This window comes from Lepidochelys kempii, chromosome 6 (assembly GCF_965140285.1).
Source record: "Lepidochelys kempii isolate rLepKem1 chromosome 6, rLepKem1.hap1, whole genome shotgun sequence".
Taxonomy (NCBI): Eukaryota; Metazoa; Chordata; order Testudines; family Cheloniidae; genus Lepidochelys; species Lepidochelys kempii.
The window spans coordinates 31449854-31466132 of NC_136385.1; the positions used below are offsets into that span (position 1 = coordinate 31449854).

General features: G+C 43.2%; 1 protein-coding gene across 2 annotated transcripts in view; it reads right to left on the reverse strand.

The window, feature by feature from the left end:
* The window catches only part of NUCB2 (nucleobindin 2), a 48300-nt gene extending 37171 nt beyond the window's left edge, over positions 1-11129 (reverse strand). The window contains exon 1 of one of the 2 annotated variants that reach the window (XM_073347384.2): positions 10935-11129. The gene's annotated coding sequence lies outside the window, so the exon portion shown is untranslated. The remainder of the gene's footprint in view (positions 1-10934) is intronic. The other variant, XM_073347386.2, reaches the window with a different exon arrangement.
* Between the last annotated feature and the right edge of the window lie 5150 nt (positions 11130-16279).

Below are 16279 nucleotides of genomic sequence, written 5' to 3' on the forward strand. Positions count from 1 at the left end.
CTAATCATGTGTCACTTGTGCCAGCAACCCCCTAAGCTGGCCAGTGACAGTCTCCCTGTAACCACTGTGTAATACTGTTGTCCTATGTGAGCAAGACTCCGTTATTGTGCCTCATTATCTGATACTACTTCCTCCCAGAGTTCATTGCCCTATGTGCTGCTAATGCTACTCTTTTTGCATGTTCTCCAGTTCTATCCCTAGTCCCTGCTGAGGCGCTATAGGATACGTACCCCCAGATACAAACATGGTTAGGCAGCATAGTAGTTGAATGCACAAGCTCAGTTAACAAATTATTGCGTTGTAAATAAAAGCTATTGTCAGTGGAAATAGCTCAACCATATTTGTGGCAACCAGTTCAGATAGTCACAAACTGGTTACAGAAACACTATTTTACTCATAATGTGGGCAGGCCCCTAAATGTTTCATTATAAACACAACCTCAGGGAACCTAATTACAAACCTGCTTCCAATGACCATATAATCGAACTGCTGCAACCTTAGATGGCCCAGTCTATGCTACAAATTGTTCACCAGGCTTATTTTAGGTGAGAGGAGAATTGTGTTGTAATAAGTTTGCTATAGGAGGTGTATTAACAGTGTAGATGTGGAGGTTTGGAGGGTGGTGAGAAAAAGGGTTAATTCTAAAGTTGGTTGATGCACAGCCATCAGAAAGCTTTCCTCCCTCCACCCTCACGCCTAGAGGAAAAAGGCAACTAAACTTAAGTTAGGACAGACACTTATTAAACTGAGTTGTCACCTCAGTATTTTTAAAGACAATCCTGGAGAAGAGCAGAATCTCAGGAATTGACTCTGAAAATCAGAGGAGCAGGGTCACAGTGCTGGCCCACCACCTCTACTAACTGAGAGATCCACAGTCAAATTGTAGAAACCACGTCCCTGAAAATTTTCCCCAAATGTGCTGCTTTGAGGGCAGCCTGGTGAACTGGACAAATGAAAGGGAAAAAGGACGCAGGAAATCCTAGGAATAGACATGAACATAAGATAATGACCAGAGCCTGAGGACATAGTAAGCAAACTCTAATGTATCTTTTCAAAAGTGTTTCTTAAGGAGATTAAAAGAGCAAATATTTTAATTGTTCATTTAAAGAAACTGCACTCTTGTTTTCTATGATAAAGCTTACAATAATTTGAGCCTTTAAAGATACAGGTAATTGTTTTGTTTGGTCTGAGATGTTTTCATAAATGCATACGTTTTCATAAATGTTAAGAATACTAACTTAATATTGCCGTAAATCGCTCTCTATAAGTGTGTAGTTATTTTTTTTTAAAAGTTGCTCTGCCACGGTCTCAATTTAGCCTTGGGCATGTCACTAAGGCCAGCACTTTCAACAGTGGTCTCTGATTGTATGTACATGTGCGTGAGAGTTTTGGCCTAATTTTCATAGCTGCTAAGCTTCAACTTGAAATTAACAGGAGGTGTAGATGCTTGACAGCTTTGAAAATTAAGCCCTGAGTGTCCCAAATTGGGCAATGAAAAATCAAAAGACAATTGTAAATTTTAGTCTTAACTTTTCAGGGCCAGATTCTACTCTCTGCTACATTGAATTTACACTGCTGTAACTAGTGGAATTACTCTACCTTTCCACGGTTGTACCTGAGATCAGAACCTGGCCCATAGTTTGTGGAATGGGAATATTTTAATATCTATCCCACAGGGCCAGATTAACTCTCCTGTGGGCCTGGGCCAATTAGATTTTGTGGGGCCCAAGTCTTTTTCCCAATTTAAAACAAACTGATCACAATAATGGCATCGAGGTTATTAACGCTATACTAAACTGGTCTTTAAATTAACATAAAGCTGTTCTGTGGTTACATTTCAGTTTTAACACATGTAGAATATGATTAAGTTAATTCAAAATAACCTACTTCTTACCTTAGAACAGCTGTTATATTAGTTTTTCTGAGAGGGAGTTTGGGTGCAGGAGGGGGCTTGAGGCTGGGGCAAGGGGTTGAGGTGCAAGGTGCAGGCTCAGGCCGGGAGGCGCTTACCACAGGTGGCTCCTGGCCAGCAGTGTGGCAGGGCTCAGGCAAGCTGCCTGCCTGCATGCCATGGCCCCACGCCACTCCCAGAAGCAGCCGGCTGCTGGCACATCTCTGCGCGCCCCTGGGGTGTGGGGGACAGTGTGTCTCTGTGCACGGCTCGCCCCCGCAAGTGCTGCCCCTGCAGCTCCCATTGGCCAGTTCCTGGCCAATGGTAGCTCTGGGGACGGTGCTGGGAATGGGGGCAGTGCACAGAGCCGCCTCCCGCCGCCCCCTGCCAGGGGACACAGAGACGTACCAGCAGCCGGCCGCTTCCGGGAACTGTGTGGGGCCCTGAGCCTGAGCCCTGCTGTGCCGGGGCCCCTCTTAGCCCAGGGCTGCAGCCCCTAAAGCCCCTGTGTTCATCTGGCCCTGCTATCCCAAAGGTGTGTACAGTGCTTTGAAGATGTAAAATGATAGATAAATATACACATGAAGCTTATTACATGTATTTTATGGATGAGTTTGGTACTATTACTATCCCAATTTGCATTGCACTCAAACTAAAACAAATAAATGAGGTTTCAAAGAACTGTTCCAACTTATAGTGACATCTGGGAATAGGAGTCCTATTTGCTTGTTCTACTGGCAATATTTGCTAATACTTTGGAGAGCAATAATGTTGGCTATTGGTGTATCTTAGAATTGCTTGCTGTTAAGATATCATGGTGTAGGAGAGAGGATGTAAGAGTAAACATTTGGGTTCATATTTTCAAAAGCGCAGCCTCTTTTGCAGGTGCAAATTCTGCCCACAAGATGTGCACATGAAGTTTTCAACCTACAACTGAATTTTAGTTGCAGTTCTGAGTATTTGCACCTGACTGTGAGTGCAAATCAGGTAGTTAGTCACATCAATAATTAAATTTATATCTGCAGTTCATTTTGTGGATGCAGATATTGTTGGTGCAAGTTGTGCATGTAAAAAGCATTCATAAAAATATATTCCCCCGAATTAAGGAGTATTTTCAGCTTCTAAGAACCTTAAATATTTCATAGTTCTTTTTAGACTATGATATTTAGTCTCAGTGGGATGTTCAAAAGAAACTAAATAACTCAGGAGCACAAGTCCCATTAACTTTCAATGGGACTTGATTTCTTAAGCAAATTAGATGTTCTTGAAAATTCAACCCTCTGATTAAGTATTAAGATATTGGAACGTGACCTGATCCACCCTTTATCTATCCCGTCTACCTGACATGATGCAGTGCTTTGAAAACCAGGCTATCAAAAGAAGGTGCAGATTACTGGATCAGATCTTTTTGCTTTTTAGAGAGATATGCTGCAGTGCAGCATTCCAACGATAGTATGATATTAGAGAGACAAGGTGGGCGAGATAATATCTTTTATTGGACCAACTTCTGTTGGAGAGAGAGAAGTTGGTCCAATAAAAGATATTACCTCATCCACCTTGTCTCTAATATATCCTGGGACCAACACGGCTACAGCTACACTGCATACAACAATGGATAGTATGTAGGATAGGTTAGCCAAAGCAGAAAAACCTGCAGGTATGGGGAAGAGTTAAAATTACGGAGAAGCTGAAATGGATGGACAAGAAATTTTACATATCTCTTGCCACTGACTTTGCAGAACTTGAGTTTTAACAGTTTTGTAATGCTTCCTGGGGGCACCCAGGTGCTGAGTCACCTCGCTACCACCTGAACTTAGCAATAGTAAGCCTTCTTTGTGCCTGCCAGGGGTCAGTGCCCTGACTCCACCAACCAAAGACAACACGAGCACTCGCCTCTAGGCCTGTAAAGGCCCTGCTCACTCTCTTCTACAGGTTAGCGATAGACACACTCCAACTTTAAGCCCTCCAAGCATCTCTCTGTGAGGGTCTAGTCCCCGTTCCTCTGGACTCTCACAGTATTTACAGATCCACTGCTTCCAAAGAGCAGTGCCCCCAGGTTACAGTTACACCTAAGATAACTTCTTTGCTTAACACAGAACACACGGACTGTTACAGTGAAAATGAGTGAAAGTTTTGTTTAGCAAGGTATAGAGATGCAAAAGATAGCAAGTATTGGAAACATGCTCACACAGAAAATAAACATCGTAACAAGCATTCTAGAACCCAGATTCCCGTAACTAGATACTTTCCTGTCTTATAGAGCAATATTCACCCGAAGTCCTTCCAGCATTTTATAACCAGGCTTGGCTGTGACCCTCCTTTCACAAGACAAACACACTGTTAGCTTGCCTTCTCAGTGAAGGATCCAGGATGTACCTCTGTACCCCCAGATATTCCTCAGCAATCTACTGTCTTTACTCATAAACAGGATCTCCCTCCTTCTGTTTATTTCTCCTGTAAATTTTCTCTCTCAACAGTTTCACAGTCTCTTGATTAGCATTTGGCTCAGTAGGCAAACAGGCATTCAGTGTGACATACAATGCCCAATACATACATGACCAGATAGAGAGAAGTTACCTGTTACCTCATGCTTGAAAGGAACCTGAGACATGTCATCTCCAGGTTACCTCCCTTAAGAACATAATTTTCAGTACAGACACAAACTCCTAAAATATTATCCATTCATTCATTTTACAATGATTATGATGACCAGTGGGCTACTGGTTCTCAGAAGAGACCTCAAATACCACCCTTACTCATATATCCAACACAGGGGATCCCTGTAAAACTCTATGCAAACCTGGGGCCCTCTGCTATTGGCAGCAAGCGGTTTCTGGGTCACAGGTTTCCAGTAGTTTGAAGGAATCCAACTGCTTACACCAACTGTTGAACATTTAAAATATTAGTCAAATGTAATTACTAAAATAGCAAATATTCTTAACTTGATCAAAACAGTCACTAGATTCAGATGCATCTTGGCATGAGATTACATTTATCAAATTGTGCATGCAAGAATAGGTGACTAAATTATGAGTCAGTCTTTAGAGTTGGACAGTCTCTACTGTGAGTCACTGAAACAACTCTACTGTGCCACACTAAACAAAAGAGGTAAAACAGGCTGATGGAAACCTTTGACACTGAGTAAAGGTATTAGGCAAAAGGAGAGAGCTACACTTCATAGAATCATAGGACTAGAAAGGACCTCGAGAAAATGTTAATGTCTTGAGAAAATGTCATGGTGTAGATAGTATACAGTGCATCTTTTAAAAAAAAAAAAAGTTAAATATGTAGGCAATAAAATGAACAAAATGGATATAATTACACTAACATAACCTAGATGTTGTGGACCTTTTGTCCCAAATATACAGATCTCCATCAGCTGAGAGAGATCAATGGAAAAAGAAAATTGTGTGACAATCAGAAATGAGTTTGAAATCCTCCACTCACCAAGTTGTAGGGGACAAGCTTAGAAATAAATCTTTAATTACCTTTAAGGAATTGTACCTCTATTACACTCAGTGATATCCTACAGCACATTCTTGTTTAGTACACAAATCTGAGCTTGTCTATTTTCATTTTTTTCCAGCCTATTTTCATTTTTGCTGTTCACTGTTCAGACTTATATCATCTTTGTATCTAGACCTGTTACCAGAAGGGGACATAAGACATAATCACCAACTTTTGGTCAAGTCTCATTTCATCCAGCGGATTTGCATATACCTGTTGGAAGCTAAGGCCTTGTCTACACTGCCACTTTACAGTGCTGCAATTTTCTTTCTCGGGGGTGTGAAAAGACACCCCCGAGTTCTGCAAGTTTCAGCGCTGTAAAGCGGCAGTGCACCAGCACTGTGGGGGGGCCTTACAGCGCTCTCTCTCAGCGCTGGTGCCATGACGACACAGCCACATTAACGAGCTACAGCGTTGTCACGTTGCTTATGAAAACGTGCCCCAAGTATGTTACACAGAGTAAAAAGCGGTTAGTTTTGATCCTCATTCTTCACTTAAGCAGAAATCATATAATTGTCTGTGGTTTAAAAGGAACATGTACAAGCCTGTCAACGTCATGAACAGTGTGGACAGAAAATCAATTACATTCCAGTCTTTAGTCACTGATTGTTAAGGAAATATATAAATACTTCTCCAAGGAGATGGACAGTATTAATGCTCAAAGCCAATTTTTCAAAAACTGAGGCTCACTAATATTTGTATAACAATATCTGTGTACACAATGATGGCAACATGTGTAAACTTGACAGCTGAATAGCCAGGCATGCAACGGAATAGCAAAGCATCCTAACCGGCAGTTTTTATGGGCACATTTGCCAAATTGTCTTTGCAATCCTAGTAAATGTGCACATAGATGCAGGCTTAATATGGGACACAAAGTGGTTTCTACACTAGAAAAATCTGACCCTTAACTGCTTCATCTGATGTGGAAGTAATGAAGCACACGATTAGTGATGCCAGCCATCTTGGTTATATCCAGAATCATGCTATGATTTCCTACTTTATTACTGTACTTTGGAGATGAGCATTATCTGATGAAATAATGCATATAAAAACCAAGAGAGATTTGACAGATAGGCAGTAGATCTACCTAAGGGTCTTTTAAATTCAGGACCGGTAAGCTAAGAACTCCTAAGTATTAATCTCAGTTATTAAAAAGACCCCTTCTGTAGCCTTGGGCAAGTCACTTTGGCACCCAACTCCTCACTTAAGGTACTTCAACCCACATTTAAGAACTTCTGAGATTCTCAAAACCCCTGCTCAGCTGCTCACTAGACCTGTAGCTGCCTAAAATCCCGTGGCACCTATGTTTTCACCATAAAAGTCCCCTAAGCATATTAATTTCTGCCATTGGGCATAGGGGCAACATATCTCACAACTAAGCCCCAGTGAGATCCTCAAACTAGGTGAAGATAGGCATTCTCCCTACCTGTCTTGCCTCTGGGGCCCAAACTGGTAGGTGTGCTCTGAGCATGCCTACTAAATCAGGGCCCAAACAAACTGGGTCAGAAGAGGAGACGACGGCACCAGTGATTCCTCCTTTTTAACTTTTAGCCCAGGGGTTAGCACACGCATCTGGGATATGAGAGACCAAGGTTCAATTCCTCCTTCTACCTGGTGGGAAGAAAGCATTTGAACATGGGTCTTCCAGCTCTCGGGAGAGTGCCCTAACCTCTAGGATATTCTGATGCAAGTTTAGCTTTAATCTCTCCTGTTGAAGCTGATTCATTTTGGATAAATGCTTACATGCTCATTGGGCTGGAGAAAGTGAGAATGACCATAGCCTGAGGACTAGGGACACTTACTGGGAGAGACACAGGATCCATTCCCCCTGCTCCAGTGACTATTTACTTACCCAAAGTGCAACAGCATCAGAGGGACCCAAAATATCCCAGAGCCCAGTGGTTAGGGCACTGTCCTGAGAGGTAAGAGACCTACGTTCAACTCTTTATTCCCATCAGGCAGATGGGGGAATTGAAGCCAGTGTCTCCCACATCCCAAGGGAGCGCTCTAACCACTGGTCTAAAAGTTACAAGTGACGTGGCAACACCACGGTGTGCTCATGTTCCATTTAAATTATAAGTTCTCTGGAGCAGCAACCCTCTATTATCTACCTTCATGGAGCACTTTGTAAAGTAATTTTTAATATTAAAACTATTCTTAATAAATAATAAGTTCAAAGGTAGCACTATAATTTTCCCCCATATGTTTCCTTTTTCTCGCTTTTTATGTTTTTTGCTTTGCCATCTCCCACAGTTTTTCACTGCATCTTCTTATTCGTCCTTCCTTCCCCTCGCCATGGCTGCTGTCCAAAGCGGATTCATCCTTTCAACTGGTTCTCCAGGATGGCTAACTCTTCTCAGATAATCAGCAGAAAGAACATGCCTTGTTCTGTTTGTAAAGCACAACATACGTTGACAGCACTATACATATAGTCATAAAATACATACGCCTGTTTACTAAACTGCTATTTATTATGTAGAAAAACATCTGGACTTGATTACAGTTGACACTGTTCTAATGTGATAAAAATTGTTTAATTCTTCAAGTGACCTTTAAATCATACATTGTAAGAGCCAAATTCAGGTCCCTCTCAAGTTAATGTGAGTTTTGTCATCAACTTCAATAGGAGCAGGATATGGCACTAAATGCTCTACAGTGACTTTAGCTATACGCAAGCCGTTCCAGAGCCAGAATGTTCCCCAATAGTACATATAGAGATGTAGATTGTGTAGTATGTATATTATATAAATATGTATATTACAAGAGCTTCTGTGATATTTATTTTGGCTACTGAGCAAATAAATAAAAAGATAGAAGTACAAGACATCACTAGGCAAACACCTTTGATGTACATAAGTTCAATTTATGGCAACCCTGATAGAAGGGCTTTTAAGTTAGCAATGAACTACATTATCTTTCTTTCTTAAAGCATTTGTTTAGTCAGCATATCGCTAGAAATAAGGGTCAATATTTTCACATCTGCGATATGTAAAATAAGTTTGTGATAGTGAGCCAAATGTTTCCCTTTTACCTGTACAACTACAATGATTGCACTGGCATTGTATAGATGTATCTGAGGTCTAGAATGTCTAAAAAACCTAAATGGTTTATTATAAACTCCTTTCTTATTTTATATTAGTCATTTTAAATAAGATTTCTTTACGGGGAGACTTCAACAAAGTTGATTGTAGTGTTTCTGAATGTAAAAATGAGCTAAGAGCCCAGATTTTGTTTTTGTACATAATTTCGTGTGCCAAGGTAAAGATTACTTAACAATCCACATAACAACATCAAGCCACAACTAACAAATTTATACTGATTGCTTTTGTACTGGATGTTCAAACTGCTTTTTAATCAAACCCTCCATTAAGCAAATAAATTAGACACAAATTGCATGCATAATGCTCAATGTTAGTGAAAGTTATGTACAGACCAAAGGGGGAGAATGCAATCCTTAATTTTGTGTTTCCTTGCTTTTGTTGGTTTCTGTGATTATTATATTGTTTAAACATAGGTTTAGGTGTTTATATCCTTTATTTTCATAATAATCAATTCTGAATTACTTTTGATTCCAAAGACATTTCACATACAAATGGGAAAATATAGCCCTTACTCTAAATGCAGAGATTCTGTCCTGTAGAACTAGGGCAGTTCTGTTGCGTAATAAGTGCACTGCATGCGTGGTACCTTGCTCTGTACAAGTTCCCTGTGTGGTAACCTACCGGATGGGGTTGAGTGGAACATGTAGATTTTCTCCTCACCCTTTGTAGGGTATTGTGTAATGGACATAAGAACTGTTCCAGAAATTGGGCCTGAGTAAACCTTAAGGAATGGTTCGTCCACTGCTATATAACCTTGGGAGTAAGAGTCTTCCCCCTGCTTGTCTGGGCCGGGGATCTGGGCCAGAATGGCTGCAGCATCAAGGCCACTGTAGGACCATTTTGATTATTAATTTAATTTTTTTTTAAGTAAACCACCTTCATGTCATCTCATTCAGTGGTAAACTGGAACAATTTCTTAGCTACTATGATGTTTTGAGCTTGAAAATACTGGATGCTATCTTTCCCACAAATAATATTTAAATCACAGGTAGTGCCAGTGTGAACCCCAATCCACCCACACTGAAATGTGTCACAAACCCAAACTGTTCTGAAAGGAACAGTTGTGTTCTTGTGAAAGTTTGGAAAGAAACTGACATTTTCACAGACACTATTAAACTTTTTCTTCTGTAATATTTCCTTTGCATACTTGGTTAGACTTACACTACAGCATTCTACCTTATCTGCCCACAACACCAGTAGCACTATTGTAAGCTGCAGTGGTTTGGACCATTACACTATAAAATCGTAGCATTTTTAAGAGCAGCAGCTTTGGGGATTTTTGGTTTACTGGAAGAACTGGAAAACCACAGCCCACACTGTGATTGCACAATAAACCCTCAATCAACAGTCATCTGCTGCAGGGTAAGCAACCATCCTGCCACTATGTTAAAACTAGCTCTGCTTACACACACAACCAGGGGTTGCTCAAGTATCATTTCTTCAGACCCACTTCTTCTTCAGTAGGGATTGCATAGATGAGTAACGACTATCTATTTTGCATAAGAACTTAAGGGATCGGTCCCTAAGAATATCTGCTAGTTATCTAAAATTTCCCTGTTACCCAGAAAAGTCACATTCTCTGACATGTACTAAAAATTCTCTCATCTCTCCAGCCTATTTTGGAGAAGTGAGTTTGTTACATACTTACCATTATAACATATGTAACCATTTTCAATACAAACATTTTCTGCTCACAGGGTAAAGTCAACTGTGCTTATCTATACTGTAAAGCAGGAGTTTGACCATGCAAGGTAGTTAGCGCGTATTGTTGAGACAGGTAACAAGATAAGCATCTATATTTTATTTCAGACATCTGGTAGCACATCAGGCCTACAGGGGGTTTTTTGTTGGTGGTGGTGGTGTTTTTTAAAAAGCACTATTAGCCCTTATCCTCAACTTGTAGGAGAAGCAGAAAAGGAGTTTTTCAGAGAATCCCATAAATGAAATCAACCCGAGACCCATTAGTCCGCTGCACCTGCCAAAGCAGGATTGCTCCGTCCCAGCTCTGTAGCACTTTCCCCCAGGGCTGGGGCTGGCACTGCCTTCCTAGGGAAGCCTGCGCCCCAAAGGGGCAGACCTCGGTAAGTTTAGCTGAGCTTCAGCCTACGTTTTCTTTTGCCCCAGCCAGCCCCGATTCCCCCCCGAGCCTGTCCTCTCCTGCCCTGGCATTCAGGTCCCCCAAGTCCCCATGGAGCGTCTCGCGGTCCCATCCCGAGACATCATTTGGACACACCCCATCTCGGGGCTCTTCTGGGAAGCCCGACGGCTCCCCCAGCAATCGCGCTGGGCAGGAGACGCTGCTAGCCCGAGCGTGGGGAAACCCCGCGCGGGGGCCGCTCCCCCGGGACCCGGGCGCCGAGAGGCAGGAGGACCGCGCGGAGAGCCCCGTACGCCACCCGCTCCCTTCCCGCGCCCAGGCTCGGGGCTCTCACCTTCCTCTCGCTCTGGGCGCCAGGGGCAGGACCCAGCGCAGAGACCTCTCGGGCAGGGGCCGTGCCGGGCAGGGCTCCGCAGCCGCTCCTGACAGCGCGACCAGAATCCGCCGCCGCCGCTTCGCCGGCACCCGCAGCAGCAGCAGCAGCAGCAGCTCTCCGCCAGACCCCGCTCCGGTTCCTATAGCAATAGGACCCGCCTGCGGGGCAGCGCCGATTGGCGGCGCCTGACCCGCTTCTGGTCATCGCGGAGGGTTCTGATTGGGGGGCCGCGGGTTAGGCTGCGCGGCAGGGAAAGCAGGTTTCAAGCAGGGTTGAGGCGAGAAGGTACGTGGCGGCGCCGGCAGAGGGGGCGGGGCTGGTTCACCTCTCGGCTGGGCCGGGGCAGGTCTCCCCGCACGGGCTGAGCCGCGCCCCGCCCCGCCCCGCAGCCGAGCGCCCCGCCCCGCGCCCATGGGCGGAGCCTGGCCCCGGCGTGCACGTGCTTCCCCCTGTCCTGGGACCCGGGGGTTGCTGGTCCTAGCGGCTGGGAGCCGGCGGGGAGTGAGGCGGTGGCTGCTGGGCCCGTGGACTGGGAGCCCGGGGGCGGGGCGCGGCGCGGCGCGGCTGGCTGGGTGGCTGGCTGGCTGGCTGGCTGCAGAGGCTGGGAGCCGCGGGTAGGGTTGAGGGGGTTGCAACTTGCGGCTGGTCCCAGCGGCTCATCCAGCGTGAGAACCTCTTGCCTGAACTGACCCAGCAAAGGCATCCCTGAAACAGCTGCCTCCTCAGACATGGTTTATTTGTGATGGGGGAGAGGAGGGTGATCCCAGCAAGAGGGATAATGGTTTCTAATGATAATAACAACTTGGTGTTTATGTCGCGCTTTCTGTCCTGTATGATCCCTGGCTTATTCACAAAGCATGGACCCCCTTCTACAGAGACACGGGCCAGGTCTACACTGCAAACTTGCATCGGTGTAACTGTGTCGCTCAGGGGTGTGGAAAAGGCCACAGCCCTGAGCGATGCAGTTAGGCCAACCTAACTCCTGGTGTAGACAGCGCTATGTTGACCGGAGGGCTTCTTCTGTTGATGTAGCTATTGCCTCTAGTGGAGGGCTTCTCCTGTCCTGTAGTAGAGTCTTCATTGAAGCACTGCAGCTGCCTCTGCCATGGTTTGAGGGTAGACCTGCCCTGAGTCTTTAGAGCAATCATTATTCACAGGGATGGTCTCAAGGAAGCCGAGCATGCTCACTCAGCACCTTGTAAGAGCAGGTTCTAAATGTGCAGTTTTGTTAATTCCAATGTAAAATGAAGACCTTGTCCATGAGGTTCCCCCAAAAGTGACTCATCTAACTTATATAGAAGGCTAGCTGTGGAAAAACATATCTTTCTTCTAAAGTGTTTTGTACTTGGCTGTAAATGTTTAATGACTCCCAATGTAGAGATTGTATTTTTCTCTGGTTTATTGCATTATTTGCTTTACTTTGATCCATGGGTAGGAGACCCTTAGAGACAAGCTTCCGAAGTCAAGAAGAGCTCTGTGTAAGGTTGAAATCTTGTCTCTCACCAACAGAAGTTTGTCCAATAAAAGATATTATCTCATCTACCTTCTTTCTCTAATATCCTGGGACAGACGGCTACACCAACACTGCATACATAAATAAAGCTAGGTATGTATTAATTAATAAAGACATCTGAGACAGAATAAGTTTATAGTAGGATGCATACAATCCAGGTGAGAGATTCAAAGCTGGCTAGAGGATTTCCACACCCAATTACCATTCATTTTAATATGAATTGAGTGTTCAAATCTCCTAGGTGGTTTTGGAAATCTCAGGCTCCATGTTTATCTATGTGAAAGAGAACTAGAAGTATATATTTTGTATAATGAAGTTGACCAATAAATATAAGGCTAACACAACTCTGAACTGTTGTCAAAGAAAATATTGGTTATCACTGGACTATGACATTTTGTTCACAGTGTTTTTCAATTTTTAAAAATGGTCCTGCCTTCTTTTATTATCAAATTTGAGAAAACATTTTCAGTGTAACTTAAAATTTATTTGTCCAGTAACTTTAACTGAGATGGGAAGATGAATAAAAAAGAAACAGCTCTTATTGAAGGTTGAGACAAACATACTTAACAAATTTAAAAAAAAAACTGAAGTGATCACATTCTTAAAAACATCCATGTTTTCATTTGAAATATTCCCCTGCGTATAATTTTAGTCCCAAAACAGGATTTATACCTTAAAACTATTGTTTACACAAGTAAGAACTTTCAAGTGGAAGACTGTGATATGCCAGTTATGGGAAAATCACTAATGTATTTTATTAACGGTACACTATGATAGAAAATTATCTCAAGTCTACAAAGTGTTCAGAGGGAAACAAAACTAGATCAAGTATTCACCCTAAGAATTAAAGTTCATTAAACTTCTATTGTGTGTGCTACAAAGACTGTGAACCATCTGTAATTCTAAAATCTAAACAGCGAGTCCACAATGACTAGTTTACAAGGCTAAGTGAAGATGCGGAGGGCTCTGGGTTACTACAGAACATTCTTTCCCAGGTATTCTGGTCTAACTGATTGCATAGCTGGGGGTCAGAAAAGATTTTTTCACCAGGTTAGATTTTCAGAGATCTGAGGAGGTGGGGTGGTTTACCTTCCTGTGCACCATGGGGGCACAGGCCAGTGACTGGTTTAAATTAGAGTAAATGGTGGATTTTCTGAACTTGAAATCAAGATTTGAGGACTTGGCAACTCAACCAAGTTATGGTCCTACTACAGGAGTATGCACCGTACGTCTCCTGGGTGCTGGCACACGTGGGCCTGCATTGCTACACAGCAGCAGCTCATTGCCTTGGGGCAGCAGAAAGTGCAGTATGACTGGCAGCTGTCCTCATCATCTGCTTAAGGTGAGCTATTACCAGCGGCCCACCTTGATTATCACTACAAAAAGTCCCCCCCGCCCCCCTGCTCTCCTACTGGTAATAGCTCACCTTAAGTGATCACTCTTGTTACAGTGTGTATGGTAACACCCATTGTTTCATATTCTCTGTGTATATAAGTCTCCCCACTGTATTTTCCACTGAATGCATCCGATGAAGTGAGTTGTAGCTCACGAAAGCTTATGCTCAAATAAATTTGTTAGTCTCTAAGGTGCCACAAGTCCTCCTTTTCTTTTTGTGAATACAGACTAACACGGCTGCTACTCTGAAACTAATTAAGAGGTCTCTTGGTTTTTGGTACTGTTTCTCTCCCTCTCTGTGTGAAACTTGCAAGCTGCTAATTGTGTTAGTACATCCTAAGACAGAGTCTGTTCTGAAAGCAATACTTTGTAACAATAGAAACAGCACAGAGAGACCCCCCGCCCGTTTGTTGTATTTATCTCGCTTTGTTAACAATTATAATTAAAATAGAGATAGAGGATGTATGCGGGTGGATGCTTGGTGTGGATCTGAATGATCAGGGAGGTGCCAGCCTAAGAATCCAGTGCCCATCGGCCAAAGAAGGCATCAAGTGGAAACAACCAGAGGACCCCCCGGAGGGCAGACTGGAATCCACCCAACAGCCTCAAGGATGGGAGAACCGAAGAACAACACGGAGCCGTCAGGAATGTGCCATCTGCTGATTGATTCAGCAACAGCATGATGAAGCAATTCCCATAGACTGGCACAGGAATAAATTCCTATAAAAATGGACTCTAGAAACTGAGAACTTTGGGGTCTGATTCTGCAAACCACCTTCCAGGAGTGTCAGATGTGCATCTGGCAAGGCTCTGCTCCCTCCTCGCGTCCAGGCCACCTGGCCAGGGGCTTGGCATGAGCAACTCTAAGGCTGGTAACTATGATAACAGCCTTGCAGAACCTGTGTGTGTGTATGAATGAATGTGTGAATAAATATGAAGTTGAATGGAATGTTATAGCCATAACTAACTGCTTACTATGATTCTTTTTGTATTCACAATAAATGTGGCATTTTGCCTTTTCCCCTTTAATAAGATCCTGCTGGTTTTTATTTTATTGGTATAACATTTTGGTGGAGAATTGCGAAAGGGGGAATATTGGTAAAAATCCTCAGTTATTGTAAATATTGGTGTGCACACCACCAGCTCTATTGAGTTCAGCATTTCCATTTGGTTAACCAGCCTTCTGGCCTCCAGGAGGCAGAGGTAAAATATACGGAGCTGATATTACTAAGCTACGATTACAGAATCCAAGTTCTATTATTCACTGAAGTATCAGGGGCAACAAGAAGGCCAAAGGGCCAGGCAGCGCTGCTTGCTGGAACAAGGAGTAGCAGGATCAGAGAATCTAGGCTGTGTCACTCGCTGACCTATGCCAGATGTGATGAGGAAATCTGATAAGCTACGATTTCAGAATCTAGGCTGTGTCACTCGCTGAATAATACCAGGAGTGACAAAGAGATTGAAATACCTGTGTTAAGATGTTTAAAAGAAAACAGGGCAAGCCAGTACCAGAGGGAGGAATGGAATCAGAAGGACAACCTCACCTTTTGTTAAAAAAAGTACACCTTTTAAACAAATCCGTCAAAAATTTGGGCACAGTCCTTGGACTAAACAAGCCCTAGCTGATGTCTGCGCTATTTCAGACCTAGAGGATTGATTTGCTCAGTATATCCTCATATACAAACCTTCTAGTGCTGCCAAAAGAGATGCAGCAGCAATTTGGTTGTTGTGGGAGGCATGTAAGGATTCTTACCTCCGCTTGTCTTCATGTAAAGAGGAAAAGGCATTTTTACAGGAAAAGCTAAACCAAACAGAAAAGGGAGCAGACAATTGGAAGGTGCTGGCTACAAATACCCAGAGTCAGCTGGAAATAGTGAAAGAAGCACTCCAGGAATGCAGAGAGAGAGAAAGATTCCTGGCAGACCAAGCTAAAGCCTCTGAGAAAATTGAAAGAGAGAATCATGTGCTTGAAGGTACGGTAAAGAAATTAACCTTGAAGCAGGGCAGAGCACCTGCAAATCATAGTTGTTGTGCATCACTAATTAAGAGTCTGAGACAAAAATTGGGCTTTGCCACTAAACAGGTAGCAGCCATTACAGCTGGTGAAGGGGGAGAAGGTCCTATGTACAGCACCCCCAGGCATAAATACGAAGAGAAAAGAGAGTGAAAAGTTAACTCTGCAGAGGCTGGAGAGAATTAAGCAGTTAAACTTTGTGAAAATGTTAAAAAGGAAAAGTGTTAGAGAAAGAGCATTCTTGGTTTCTTTGCAGCCATTCTGAAGTAAAAATGGGCCCTTTTCCAAAGGAATGTGTGTAAATAAGCCAGACAAAAATAAACTATCTGATTAAAATCATTTGACTGGACAATTTAGTCAAAATTGCAAAAAGAACATAAG